This window comes from Miniopterus schreibersii (genome assembly GCF_964146895.1).
Source record: "Miniopterus schreibersii genome assembly, chromosome: 14".
Taxonomy (NCBI): Eukaryota; Metazoa; Chordata; class Mammalia; order Chiroptera; family Miniopteridae; genus Miniopterus; species Miniopterus schreibersii.
In genome coordinates, this window is record NC_138114.1 from 38,640,650 (window position 1) to 38,655,143 (window position 14,494).

Below are 14,494 nucleotides of genomic sequence, written 5' to 3' on the forward strand. Positions count from 1 at the left end.
GAGGACTTTAATATAATGGAAGGGATCTGCAGAGCTCTAGTAAATGAATTATCTCTAGTCCTACCATCTGAGACCATGCAGCAGGACAAAGTCAAATTTTATTTTATTTATTTTTTAAATTTTTATTTATTGATTTTATAGAGAGAGAGAAAGAGAAAGAGAGAGAGGTCAGTTTGTTGTTTCACTTATTGATTGATTGATTCTTATATGTGCCCTGACCGCAGATCAAACCTGCAACCTTGGTGTATCAGGATCATGCTCTAACCAACTGAGCTGCCTAGCCAGGGTCCAAAGTCAAATTTTAAATGTTAGAAGACAAGTGTTGCATATATTGTTGCTTTGCTTCTTTAGCTACATCTATTTATTGTAACAATTATCTAGCCTTTTCATGTTCAAAGCAGTGTACTAAGAGTTGTGTATATGAGATACAGTCTCTGCTCCCAAGGACTGTACAGCCTATTGGGAGAATAGTAGTCCGTTTTGTAAAGCTAGAAGGCAGGCTGGACTCACCTTCCACCCGCCCACCCCACCCCCCACCTTAAACAACATTGCAATTCACAAGCCATGTCTTAGCATATAAGTATATGGATAAGACAGACCTGTACATAAGTTTTTAAAACAAAAGTGCTATAATAGAAATATAAAAATGCATTGAGAGCATGGAGAAGAGAGTAACTATGGTTAGGTTTTTTGCTTTTATAAAAATTCTTACTGACATAAGTTTCTATACTACGTATTTATTATAGAAAATTTAAAAATATAGAACAGTAGAAAAAGTATGAAAACAACCTGAAGATAATCATCCCACTCTCCTGGAATAATAATTCGGTATCTTTGTCATGTTAAAAATATATTGCACATCACAGCAGCTTTAATCAAATTCTTAAAAAGAAAATAAAGGGAAAACCCATGGTCTTATCTTCTTCCACAAAGCAAATATCCCATTCTAATCCCAAGAGTGTGTTTTTGGTTTTTGTGGGGGGTTTTTATGATGGTATTATTTTCACTATAGTCTCCTTGGGGTTGAGTTTTATAATTCAGGAAGACCAGTTTACAAAATGGAACCTTAGAGATTTATTGCACTTAATTTCTAAAGTTTACTACTTTTTTGTTGGGTGGTTTTTAGAAGAAACTATCACCGTAAAGACAACAAAGGGAAGGAATAAGGCTTTGTTTTGAAGGCAAAGACCTCTGGGCACTACAGCTTTGGTATTTAACTTAGTGAAACAACTTAGCTCTGCTGGGTGGGTAACACCATCTTCGAAACAAAAGGCAGCATAACCCACGCAATGTTGATCGCTCTATCTGTGGACTAGCTTAGCCATGTAAAATTATGTAAGATGGCCTATTTCCGTTTTCATACTCAGCCTTTGCTCATTCATTGACTCAGTCATTCATTCAGTATATATTTATTGCATTCCTGCTTTGGCCAAGCACTGTGGTGGGCCCTGGGAATGCAGCTGTGAACAAGAGAGACATTGAGCAGCCTTTGTGGAGTTGACAGGTAGCTACTTCAGCCTTTGGTCCTACTGCCTGTGGTCTGTTGCTGGAAGTCCATCCAAACAGCTAGTACGTGCTCAGAGACATTTTCACTGAGGAATAGTCTAGTTGAGAAGTCAGTGTTTTGCGTATGACTCCAAATTCTTGCATGAATTATTTTATCAGGAAGAGTAATCATCCCATTGCTTAATTCTTTTAAAAGCTGCCAAACATTAGTGCTGCATTTTTTGTCTTCCATAAAAGAAAATAAAAAGTTATTTTCACTCAAAGTTATATTTCACTGGTATAATTAGATGTAGTGTGCTTTAAAATGTGTTAAATGTTGCTAAATAATAATTAGTAATATTTAAAATGAGATGCTTACCTCCTAAGCAATCATTAGGGCTAACAGTAAACAAAGCCTAGTCCATCATGTACTGGGAGGAAGAAAAAAAGGAAACTAGAAAAAGTAAAAATAATTAATTACACAAGCTGCTAAAATTGTTAGTTTATATTTCTTTAAAATTTTTCATTGTGATTGTTGCAATACTGTTCCGCAATATATTTTTTTCTCAGCCTGGCAAAAGAAATACCAGGTAACAATAGAATCTAAGCTGGAAGAGGCATTGAAAAACCTGAAAGAAAATCTGATTCACAGGTTTTTTAGATTTAGTTATCTTTTCCAGGGTATAACAGCCTTTATTGTAAGACTCTCTTTATCTAATCTAAACCCCACAGGGGCAGTTCAATTCCATTTCCTCTTTATCATCCCTTGTGAGTCCCCTTTTATTTGAAGAATAGAGCATCTCGCCTCAATTCCATTTTTAAACAACCAAATACATCTGGTTATGCTTCTAGCTCCCTTAAAGCATTTGGGTGTCTCACAGGCGGAGGTCTGCGGATTCTCCTAGTATGAATTCTCTTGTACTGGTTTACCTCTGGGCCCACCTTTGAGACCCCTGGACCTTCAATAACAACTCTCAGTTCTCTTTTTATTTTCAACTGCCTGTTCCTTTCCCAATTGAGATTTTTCTCAATCCCTCCCTCCTTTCTTTTTCCTCCCTCCCTCCCTCCTTCCCTTTCCCCCTCCCTCCCTCCCTCCCTCCCTCCTTCCTTCCTTCTTTTTCCATGTGACATTATTCTCTGTCAAGCCTCCTGCCCTCCTGGTGCGTGCAGTCGTGTAGGGAGTTTTACACTAGCCAGTAGATAATTACAAACAGTGACAAATGATTTGAAGAAAAAGTATAGGGATCTATGAAAGCGAATAATAGGAGCCCAGACCTGGTCCTGTGGTAGAGATAGACTCCCCTCCTGGCGTGATCTTTGAGCTGAGCCCTACAGGATGGTGAGGCCTGTACCAGAGGAAGAGCTCTCCGGGAGAAGGGAGCAGACATACAAAGGCTTGAGGAGCGAGGGCCAGTGTGGGTGCCACCTGGGGTTCCTGGGCCACTTAACATCCATGAGTGAAAACGCTGCCAGGGCCCCGGCAGCCGACCCTCCCTCAGCCTCTAGTGACTGTCAACGTTATGGGGCAACCGAACGCAGTAACAGTCACTGAGTCCCGGGCTACCAGGGCTCTGGGAGATGGATGTGGCTATAAGTATGGAAAAGATCCTGCCCCCCAGGAGCAGGAGAGGAGGAAGGACCCTGATGGAAATGGTGCAGAGCAGCCCGGGGGACAGGCAAGGGCATCCAGACAACATCTGTGGGTGAAGGGGGGAGGGAGCAATAATGTCCTGGAAGGATCTGGGAAAACTTCTCTGAGGAAGTGCAAAGAGAGGGACTCTGATAAGCAGTGATGACGGGAAAGGGCATTCCAGCTGAGGCGGGAGCTTGAGCTCGCAGCATCAAGGCAGAGAGGGAGCCAAGGCTACATTTGTGTGCTGGCAAAGCAATGTCGTATGCTGCTTTTCTTCCAGCAAAATGGGGAATTCGGTAGAATGAGGTATTTGTCAAACATAGTTTGTTTCCTCCAAATGCCGAAACTGTATCTTTTAACCATTTTTGGTGTGATATTTCTAAAATGTTTTATACCTATTTCTGCCTTCCTGAACAAAGGATCCTAAATGTAACTTAATCTTTTCTTGGTGACACTGGAGCATGGTCAGAAGAATGTTGTAACCTTTGAGCAGTATTATAAAGCAGTTCTCTGTCTACTTTTTTATTTTTCTCTGTCCACTGGCTATCAGCTGCTGGTTCTGTTTGAGCTGGCCTCACGCAAATCCCTGCTCCACTCATTGCAAAACCACTCTTTCTGAGCCTATTTGAGAGCTTTTATTTAACTGAGAAACCAAGTAAATACACATGTTGGGAATTGTGTGCCTGGTATACAATAAGCTTGAATAAATATTTGGTAAATAAGTGATTAATTAAGCTTTGACTAGGTGTTTGGAGTATGAGGTTGGTATACAAATGTGGGATAGTTCTTTCTGGGACCAGAGTCAAAGCCTTGCAAAGTCAGACCTCCAGATAATGGGTTGTTACACTGCTATTTTTACAGTGTTGCTTAGCAAGCCAAACTGCCAATCGGCTTAGATTCTAGTGACTAACAACTACATTTTCATGCCCTGGTGATGCTGGTTACCATGGTGCTCTGGGTGACACAGATGGCTTTTTTATAATTGCCTTTCAGTGGCTTAAGAAATTTTTTTGTGATAGATGCGTTGATTACTCTATTTCTGATTAATTGGAGCAGGATAATTACTACGAAGGACAGCCTCTCTCTCTTTTTTAACTAGTAGCTAGAGAAAGGGACTTTGTTTTTCCAAATCAAGGTGGTTGTTATAGGACTGGTGGGATAACATTTTTGTCTTTCTCTTCCTGATTTGATAGAAAATGATTTGATTTGATTGTATGGATTTTAAAAACATCTAGCATGTGTTAAGGTAGCTTTTTTTATCTGATTCCAGTGGAATTCTTCAATATTAAAATATAAACATTAGGAGTTCACAGCCCTTTGTAAACACAAGATGCTGTAACTGTTGGCACTGTTGAAATTCGGGCATATCATACATCCTGTAAAAAGCCAAACTCTTTTTGCAGTCCAAGACTATTTCAACTTATTAAAGTATAGAATTTGGAGATCACCTTGGAGATCACCTGGTCCCATCCTTTCATTTTAAAATGGAGAAAATTGAGACCCAGAAAAGACAAATAGTAAAAATAGCAATGATAAGCCCTTATAGCTGCAAAGCCTTTACACTGGCAAAGATCTTTCCAAAACAGTAACTCGTGTGCTAATCCTGCCTGTGAAGTCAGTAGAATTTATCCCCATTTTGTATATGAGGCACCTGGGATCTGGAGACACGAGTGTCCTGCTCAGTGTTAGTGGCTGAGGCAGAACCAGAAGCCACATCTGTGACTTGCTGCCTCAGACCATGGTGCCATAGACACAGAGAGTTGTAGACACCTGGACTCAGATCCCAGCTCCTCCATTTATTAGCTGTGTGACTGGGGCAGGTTGAATTCTACCACTTCAAATGAGGTTTATCTTCCTTCTTCTTAAAATGGGAATAATGGTACTACATTGTAAGTTTACTGCAAAGGCTAAAGATAATGCCTGTACAGCCCTCAGGACATTCCACCATTTGCTTCTTACCTCACCCATCTAGTTAAATGCATAGTATCTAGTTAGACATTTTGTATAACAAGCGCTGAACCGGCCCATGTAAAAGTCACTGTATAGAATAAACAAAACTGAGAGCTGTTTACTTTGGATAGGGCCCAGGAAACCAAAATTGAGTTCTGGCAATTTCCTTACATATCTTTTATCCTGTCATCAGTTAGCATTAGGTTTTTTCACCTATCACTCTGCACTTCCGCAGGCATCCCAGGCAAATAAAAAAACAAACATCAGATCAATGAAACCCTTCAAAGCTCAAAGCAGTCAACTAAAATGAAATACCAGGCTAGAAGGGTTGGGCCAGAAGGCAGAAGCATGGTGGAAAGGTGGGCCTGTGACTCCTTTCCCCTTCCCAGTTCAAAGCCCTCCTCCTCCCTTGCCTACTCACTAGTGAGATGCTGGGCGTTAGCTCTGCATACTTTCCTCCAGGCTCAGGGCATTTAAAAAATAAGTTTCATTGCTCTTAAACACATTCAACATAGGAAACCTGAGATTCAGCCTGAAATGTGGAGTCTGCCTGGTGTGCTGGGAAGAGCACAGGCTGTGGAGTCAGACAGAATTGGGTGTGTTTCCTGACTCTGTTGCTTACTGAAACTCTGGGCTTGGGGCAAGTCACTTTATTTTTCTGAGTCTCGGTTTTCTTGTTCACAGATTAGTAACAACAATCCCTGTTTTGCAAAGATATGATGAATATATGCACCCGATGAACACTAAGGCAATCACCATTGTGGCAAAAACTGGAAAATGGGGTAAACGTTGACCTGTGCTCTCAGGTCCACTTGGTTTAGATGAGAAACAGTATGGAGATCACTGGAGTAGCTGTCAACTGTCTTCACCTGGAAGGAGAACCTTCGAAAGGGTTTTGTCTGGCTTACTTCAAATAGCACCCCAAGAGCCACATCTCTCTTTTCATCCAGGGATGAACCTAGTTTGACCACACCCCCTCAGCTGTCCCAGAACTAACTGATCTGTGGACAATTAAGACCAATGTATCTTTTTTTTGCCTTTCAATGTATCTTTCTCATTCTGAGGTTAGTTCATGGCCTAAGAATATGTCCATCAACCAAAGCTTAGCCAGATTCTAGGTAATCTTGGTGATTTTTAAGCATGGGATCTTGGTTATGTTTAGCTGGCCCCTCTGGCAGTCTCCAAGACCAGTTCTGAGTCTGAGAGGCCTGAGGTCAAAGTATCTAGTTTTGTTTAGTGTGTCTTGATGTTTTCCACAAACGCCAGCTAGAGTGGATCCTATTTAATTCCCTGAATTCAAATATTGGCTCTACCATTTATTAGCTGAGCATCCTTAAACCAGTTATTTTTTGACTGGGGAATAAGCACAGTGCACTTTGACAGAGTAGTGGGAAAGAAAGCAAGGTGTATACCAGAGAACTACAGAGGCCTTTAATGGCAACAAGAAGACTTCAGAAATGATCCTCCCTAGTACCTGGAACATGTTATTGAGATGGGGAATAACCTCATAAATGCAGTGTTTGGGGGCAATCTGGTTTCAATAGATAGGATGGATTAGAGCTGGAAAAACCATAAGGAAGATGGGCTAGGATATTGGTACAGTTGGCCAGGATGCTGTGAGGATGTAGAAATTAAGGACTACATACACTTGCGATTGGAAGAGGGTGAAAATCTCTGAGATGTCGTTACCTTCTGGATGCTCCTTCTCAGTCTCCTTTACTCACATTCCCAGATACAGCCTCAGGCCCAGAACAAGGCCTGCCTACCTCAGGTGCTCAAGTATTTGTTGCATTAATGTTGCACTTTTATGACCTCTGCGTGTTGAGTGTTCCCCAGGACTCAGACATGGATCCCTTTGTCTACTCTCACTCCCTTGGTTATTTCATTCATTCTCCCAAAGATATTATCAACTTGAGACTTACATTTCCAGCTGCTACCTGACATCTCCGCTTGGAGGTCTAAAAGGCATCTCAGCCTTAAGCCTGTCGCAGACTGGGCTTCCGCCCTGTTCGCCGAGCCTACCTCTCACGGCGTTCCCAGACCCTGTAAATTTCAGTTCCACTCTTGCAGTTGCTCAGCCCAAAGTTCTTTCCCACATTCAGTCCCTCATGTAGGCTCTGCTTTCAGCGTATCTCGAGAATTTGTCTACATCTCACCACTTCACTACCACCATCCCAGTCCAAGCCACTGCCCACTCTCACTCGGATGTGTGCCAGAGCTTCCTATGAGGTCTCTCTGCTTCCACCTTTGCCCACTTTATGTCCATTCTTAATGTAATAGCTAGAGGAACCCTTTTAAAACATGTCAGATCATGTTACCTTTTTTTGCCAACACACACACACACACCTCTAATAATGGCTTTATCTCACTCAGAGTAAGAGCCAAAGTCCTTACAAAGTCCATACAGGCCTGATCATAGCTGCACCTACCCCTCCCCTTACCTTCCTGACCTTGGCTCCTACGACTCTCTTCTCCCACACTCTGCATTCACCCCATTGCCGTCCTTAAGCACATTGGTTACAGTTCCAACTCAGGGCCTCTGCATCTTGTTCTACTGCAGAGGTGTCCCCGGATATCCATGGGGCTCCCTACCTCACCGCCTTCAGATCTTTATTCAGACGTCACCTTCTCGGGGAGTTCATCGCCGGCAGCCTCCCGTCCCTAAATTTGTAACACCTGCTCGCTCACTCCCACACATTCCCTCATCGAGCTTCCCTGCTTTGCCTTCCCCCCAGCACTGTGCTATTGATTTTACATATTTATCTGGCTTATCATGTCTCACCTCCATTTACTAGAATGTCAGCTGCAGTGGAAAATTACTTTGTCCATTGTGTTCGTTGCTGCGTTTCTGGTGCCTAGAAAGTGCTTGGCACGTAGTAGGCATTCAATAAATACCTTTGAAAGAATGAAGAAAAGATGAATTGGAAGAATGTGGGGGTTTCTTCTAAATATGAGCAAAGGAAACGAAGGTTAGAAATGACTCCCGGGTTATGACTCGGGGACTAGAAAGTTGATGGTGCCATTTACTACAGTGAAGAGAGAGGAAGAGCAGGGTGGTGGGTCTTGAAGATCACGTCTTCCTATTTGGACAAGTGATTTTGATGAGACAAGGGGACAGCTCAGGCAAAATGTCTAAAACAGGATGAGAGTTGAAAATAGACACTGATATTAAGATCTAAATTTAGTTCTCAGGAAAGAGGTAATGGCAATATTTAAAGTGATGGGCTCTGCTAGGTTCTTTATCAGAGAGAGAACAGAGGAACAGAGAGAGCGGAGGTTCCTAACTGCAACTGCCCATTAGCATCTCCTGAAGAAGTTTTAAACATCCCAGTGCCTGGCCCGGCCGGGCGTGGCTCAGCGGTTGAGCATGGACCTAGGATCCAGGAGATCGGGGTTCGATTCCCTGTCAGGGCACATGCCTGGGTTGCGGGCTAGGCAGCCGATCAATGACTCTCTCATCATTGATGTTTCTATCTCTCTCTCTTCCCCTCCTTTCCTCTCTCTGACATCAATAAAGATATGTTTAAAAAAAATAAATTAAAAAATAAACATCCCAGTGCCTGGACTACACCCCAGACCAAATAGATCAGAACTGCTGCGGGTAGGACACGTAGCGATAGGCTTCAAAGCTTCACAGTGACTCCCACATGCAACTAGGGTTGAGAATCACTGAGAATCGTTGAGGCATATTTATCTTTAAGTGAGGATAAAGTAGAGGCATCCACAATGGAAAGAGAAGACTCTCAGTCATAAATAAGGGTGGGAAGAAAACCAGGGCGGTCTTGACCAGTTCTCATGCTCAGATGTGCATGAGAATTAACTGCTTGGAGATCCTGAGGAAATGCAGATTCTGACTCAGACTGCTGGGGCGGAAGCCGAACTTCTGCATCTGTCACAGGCTCCCAGGTGATGCCAGTTCCTCTGGTAGCAAGTGTCAAGAGCAGTGCCTCTCACGCCTTAGGGCATATACAAACCACCTGAGATATCGTTAAAACAGCTGTATGTGTCGCACTCACCACCCAGGATCCTGATTCTGTAGCTCAGGGGTAGACCCAAGAATCTGCATTTTGAACAAGTGCCCTGGTGATGGTCAATGCTCCTCCTAGGAACACACTTCAAGTGGTAGAGGGTCACCAAGGCCAAGGAACGAAAGAAGAGGCCCTCGGTACTTTCTACCAAATGAATAAAAGATGCTGCAGGGACACCAGGGAGAATAAAAAGCCACTGAATTTTACAAGGTGAAGGTCATAAATGAAGCAGAAACCATAAAACCATAAAATGACCTCTGCTTTCCTTAATTCTCTATTTCTAAGCAATACATTTTCTTCCAAGCTCCTGTATTTTATCTTGGGAACACTTTACCTTACCAAAAAAAAAAAAAAAAAAAAGTGCTGTAGCTATTTTGGAAAGAGAGGAAGCAAATCGATTATTTGCTTTTTTTGTTCAAGACATAGGAGATATACTAATAGGGTCCTTGGAAGCTCTTCTCTGTGGACCTGCCTAAGCTATCTAGAGGCTATAATTATTAAAAACCCTTCAGAACATGTTTCAATTTCTTTAAATAACAAAATGCAGTTGTGTTGTTTCTGCCTCTCCCTAACTTTCTGTCTCTTTAAAGCAAGGTTTCCAGCCTCAGCACTATTGACATCCCTTGTTATGAGGCTGTCATGGGCACTGAAGGATGTTTAGGTGCATCCCTGGCCCCTACTCACTAGATATCATTCGCATCCCCCACCCCACGTTTTGACAACCCAGATTGTCTCAGATATTGCCAAATATCCCTGGGAAACAAAGACTGCCCCAGTTGAGAACCACTGCTTTAAAAGCAACATCTGAAAACTATCAGGGCACATGCCCGGGTTGTGAGCTCAATCCCCAGTAGGGGGTGTGCAGGAGGCAGCCAATTGATAGTTCTCTCTCATCAGTGTTTCTCTCTCCCCCTCTCCCTCTCTCTCTCTCTAAAAAAAAATCAATAAAATCATTTTTTAAAAAGAAGAAAAAGAAATCCGACCTGTAGTTTGGGTATCTATGTTGATGCCAGGTGGTAGTGAGATAGAGCACCCTTTGGATTTGGGGGGCAACAGAAAAATCCAGTTTGATGTTCAGTAGTAGGAAATTTTATTGACCTCAGACACACCAAGAGCCTAACAGATAATGCAGTACCTCAAGTTTGTCTTGGAGGTAGTTGGTATAAAAACCACAAGAAACCCCTTTCCAAACTCAGTATTAAACAGCCAACGACCATTCTCTTCCCCATTTCAGCAGAATACTTGAACTGCCACATCATATGTGAGAGAGCTTGCAACAGCTGGTCACTGCAACACTCCTGTTCCAGGAGGTTCTTTTCTGTCTTTTCATGAGTACTTAGCATCTTGCGACTTAAACCAAGTTTACCAAAGGGACCAGGATTTAACTAGACATTTCAGTGCTTGTTTCTCTTTCTCATTTAATAAATAGGTCATCAGCAAATAACCAGGGTGCCACGGAGTCTACCCATAAGCCAGTGGTTTTTGAACGTTAGCCTGCCTCAGAACCAGTTGTAAAGCTTATTAAACCGCAGAGCACTAGACAGAACCCCGAGATCCTGATGTACAAGGTCTGGGGTGACGCCCGAGAATTTGCGTTTCTAACTAAGTTCTCGAGAGATGCTTAACAAATTGTGAGGTTCTGTATAAATGTTGATGATTGTCGCCGTTGTTAGCTAAAATTAATCCACAAGCATCCTGCTTTTCTAGTAAGTTGAAAGGAAACTGAAATTAATGGACTAATAGTTGTGAAAAGGCACTTGAAAAATTCTGTTAGTCTGTAAAGGGACAGCTCAACCAGAAAGAGCATAGTTCCCATTACAGAACCTCACACAAGGGCAGAAGAGGGGAATAGCCAACATTTAAGCCACTTCCTCATCAATATTTACTGCTTATTGTCTGGTTGTATATCTTCTTAGATAAATGTTTATTTGCATTCTTTACCCCTTTTTTGATTGAGTTGTATTTTTATTAGTTGTAAATTTTCTGTATACATTCTCAATACAAGCTCTCTATCAGATATATGATTTGCAAATATTTTCTCCCATTCTGTAAGTTGTCTTTCACTTTCTTTTGATGGAGTCCCTTTTAATTTTGATGAAGTCCTGTTTGTATGTATTTTTCCTTTGGTTTCTTGTGCTTTTGGTGTCTTATCTAAAAAACCATTTTCTACTCCAGGGTCACAAAGACTTACTCCTATGTTTTTCTCTAAGAGTTTTATAGTTTTCACTCTTACATTTAGGCATGTGGTCCATTTCAAATTACTGTTTGTGTACAGTGTGATGTAGGCATGTAACTTTGTTCCTTTGCATGTAGATATCCAGTTACCACCCATTATCTATGGAGTTCTCTCTATATACCATGTGCTATTCTAGATTCGGGGCAAACAGAGATAAGTAGAACATAGCTGTTGCCTCTCAGAGAGTTACCATCATAGTGGGGGGATCACATATGAGCAGAGAACAGAAACATGGTAAAATAATGTGTGTAGGATGCTTAGCACTGTGCCTGGCCCCTAGAGAGTGTATAGCAAATAGTAACTGTTACAATAATCATAATATCTATTATTGTACTTATTATAAATGACAATAGAAAGGTATATTCAAAGTGGCGTGGCAGGAAGGAGGGACTGACTTTTCCATGTCTCAAGATTGTCTTCACTTGGGGCCATTCCCGTTACTTCTGGGGCCCAGGAAGAGGAGGGGTTCAGGGACATAGGTCTCTCAGAGGCCAACCTTTTTGAGAGAGGAAGGACCTCAGGTATGGGTGAGTGTAAGCTCAGAACAGGGTTATGTGATTGCTGATTCCTGTTCCAGTCTGTACCCAAGAAAGAATGACTTCTTCATTTGTTTGTAGATCTTTACAGGCACTTGAGGGAATCTTAATGGCTGGTTATGTATTATAAAATGTTTCTAAATAGATTACATAAGTGCATTGTCTTGATATTATATAATTAGGATTTAAAATCTCTATTCCATAATGATCATATAGTGTTTCCTCAAATTGACCTTATAAAGTATAGACCAATGGTAGATTTTCACATGGAAGTTATGGTATTTTGTATGAAACAGTATAAAATGTTCATTTATTTAATCCCATATAAACTAATATCTTAATGGCAGGAAGTATAGCTGTATTATATATATATTCTGGGCTCCACATTACAAAAATTACCTAATTATAGAAAATAATTTGAAGAAATCACTTTTTCAAGTCTTTCCTCTATAGCAGTCATTTGTTTTGTCACCTGCTAGCACATGTTAGCAGAAAAGTGCGAACTGGTGTCATAAGTGTAAGAACACTGTGTTGGGAAAAACAACTTTAAATTAAGCACATTCTAATAACATAATCTAAGTCAAGCTATAAAACCCTTCAGTTCAGTTGGATAGGATACAGTTGTTTCAAAGAAGGATAATTTTAGAACCAGTGAGACAGAGTTTAAATTTTAATTTAAATACATTGTATTTTAACAAAGAGTAAAAGTTTTAGTGTCCGGTTTTAATATCATGTATTATATCCACTATGGATTTTTATTCCGCCTTTGTTCAGTTCATCAGGCTTTGCTGGCTGCCTGTTAGGTGGAAGGTACCCTGTCCAAGTCCGCGTCCTGAAGGAGCTTATGATCTGAGGACGAAACGGGGCCCAGTAGAGGACACACATCGCTAGTTTTAAGAAGGGGCAAACTGTGTGATAAGTGCTCTAGTGGAGTTATCACGGGCTTAGAAACACAGGCAAGGAGAGGCTGCTTCAGATTCAGAATGGGGAAGATCCAGGAGAGCTTTCTTAAGGAGCTGGCACATGAGCCGGAACTTGAAGGGCCAGTGGAGCTGGAACGGGAGAAGGAAGCTGTGTGAGTGAAGACTTAGTGGACATGGGGGAAACTGAGGAAGTGGACGCAACCTGGGGCGCCTGGAGTACAGAATGATTAGGGGACACAGCAGGCACGCAGTTAAAAAGATAGGGAGGAGCCACATAACTGAAAAGATGGCATTTTTATGGCTTAATAATGGTCTGTAATTTCTTCTCCACCTTCAACATATCCTTTGACTTACTCCCACACTGATCTGATCATGCCACTGCTCTGCTCAAAAACCCCCCATGGCTCCCTAGTGTGCAGACAATCAAAGCCAGACTCATGAGTTTGGTATTATCAGGACTGCAAAAGGTGGCTCCTCCCTATCTTTTTAACTGCGTACCTGCTGCGTCCCCTAATCATTCAGTACTCCAGGTGCCCCAGGTTGCGTCCACTTCCTCAGTTTCCCCCATGTCCACTAAGTCTTCACTCACACAGCGTCCTTCTCCCGTTCCAGCTCCACTGGCCCTTCAAGTAAGTTCCGGCTCATGTGCCAGCTCTTCAAGAAAGCTCAAATGGTTAAATATGCCTCCAGCAAACTGACTACTCCTCTTATCTGATAGCAATGACCAAGCAAAAGCTTATAAAAAGTAACACTGATAAAGCACGAACTTCCTTTTTTTTTTCAAGAATAACATCCTAGTCAGTATCCTAGATTTGCTCCTTAAATGTCTCTTAGACAAGGAAAAGAACCACCCAGATTTTCAGTTTAGAAACAGGACTAGGAAATGTGTTTATCAGCAGATGAAAACAAACCAAGGTGAAGCAGGACTGTTATGTAAGACTCTGTTCCTATGTTAGGACTGAACCCAGTTACCTGGGTATACAGTCCAGCTCTACCATTTATGAGCGGCTCTGTAACTCTGGGCATTTTACTTAACCATCTGTGCCTCAGTTCTTTCATCTGTAAAATGGGGATAATAATGGTACTCGTCTCAGGGGTTCTTATGAGGATTAAATGAATCAATACACGTAAAGTGCTCTAAATAGTGCCTGGTATGTAGTTAGAGCTCAATAAATGTTAACTATTATTGCTCAGCTGTTGGGCAATAAAAATGAACTGCCTATGACATATCACAATCTGCAGAGTGCTTTCACACATCCTCTAGGTGATTTGAGCTCCATAATCACCTTATGGGTACATTTTATTATGTTCACAGATTCTGTGAATCAGAAATTCAGACAGGGTACAGCGGGAATTGCTTATCTCTGCCTTGCGATGTCCGTGCCAGCAGCTGGAGACAACTTGAATGGATTTGGAGGACTTTAGAGGGTAGAGCTGAATCAACTGAGATTGCAGATCCACATGGCTTCTTTGCTAACCTGGCAGGCACTTTGATGGGATGGCTGGAAGGCTGGACTCAGCTGGGGCTGTCACCTAAACACCTACACATGGCTTCTTCTCTGCGGTGGCCTCAGGGTGGTCGTCACACTTCTTAGAGTGTTTCTGCAGCAGAAGCCACGTGCCTTTTATGACCTCGCCTCAGAAGTCTCATGGCAGATGCTTCCCTGTTCTCTGTTGATTAAAGCAGTTGCAATCTGCTCAGA

At 42.0% G+C, this 14,494-nt stretch overlaps 1 protein-coding gene across 1 annotated transcript in view; it reads left to right on the forward strand.

The window, feature by feature from the left end:
- The window catches only part of CNNM1 (cyclin and CBS domain divalent metal cation transport mediator 1), a gene marked incomplete at its 5' end in the record, with an annotated part of 50,980 nt that overhangs the window by 7,284 nt on the left and 29,202 nt on the right, over positions 1-14,494 (forward strand). The window lies entirely within an intron of this gene.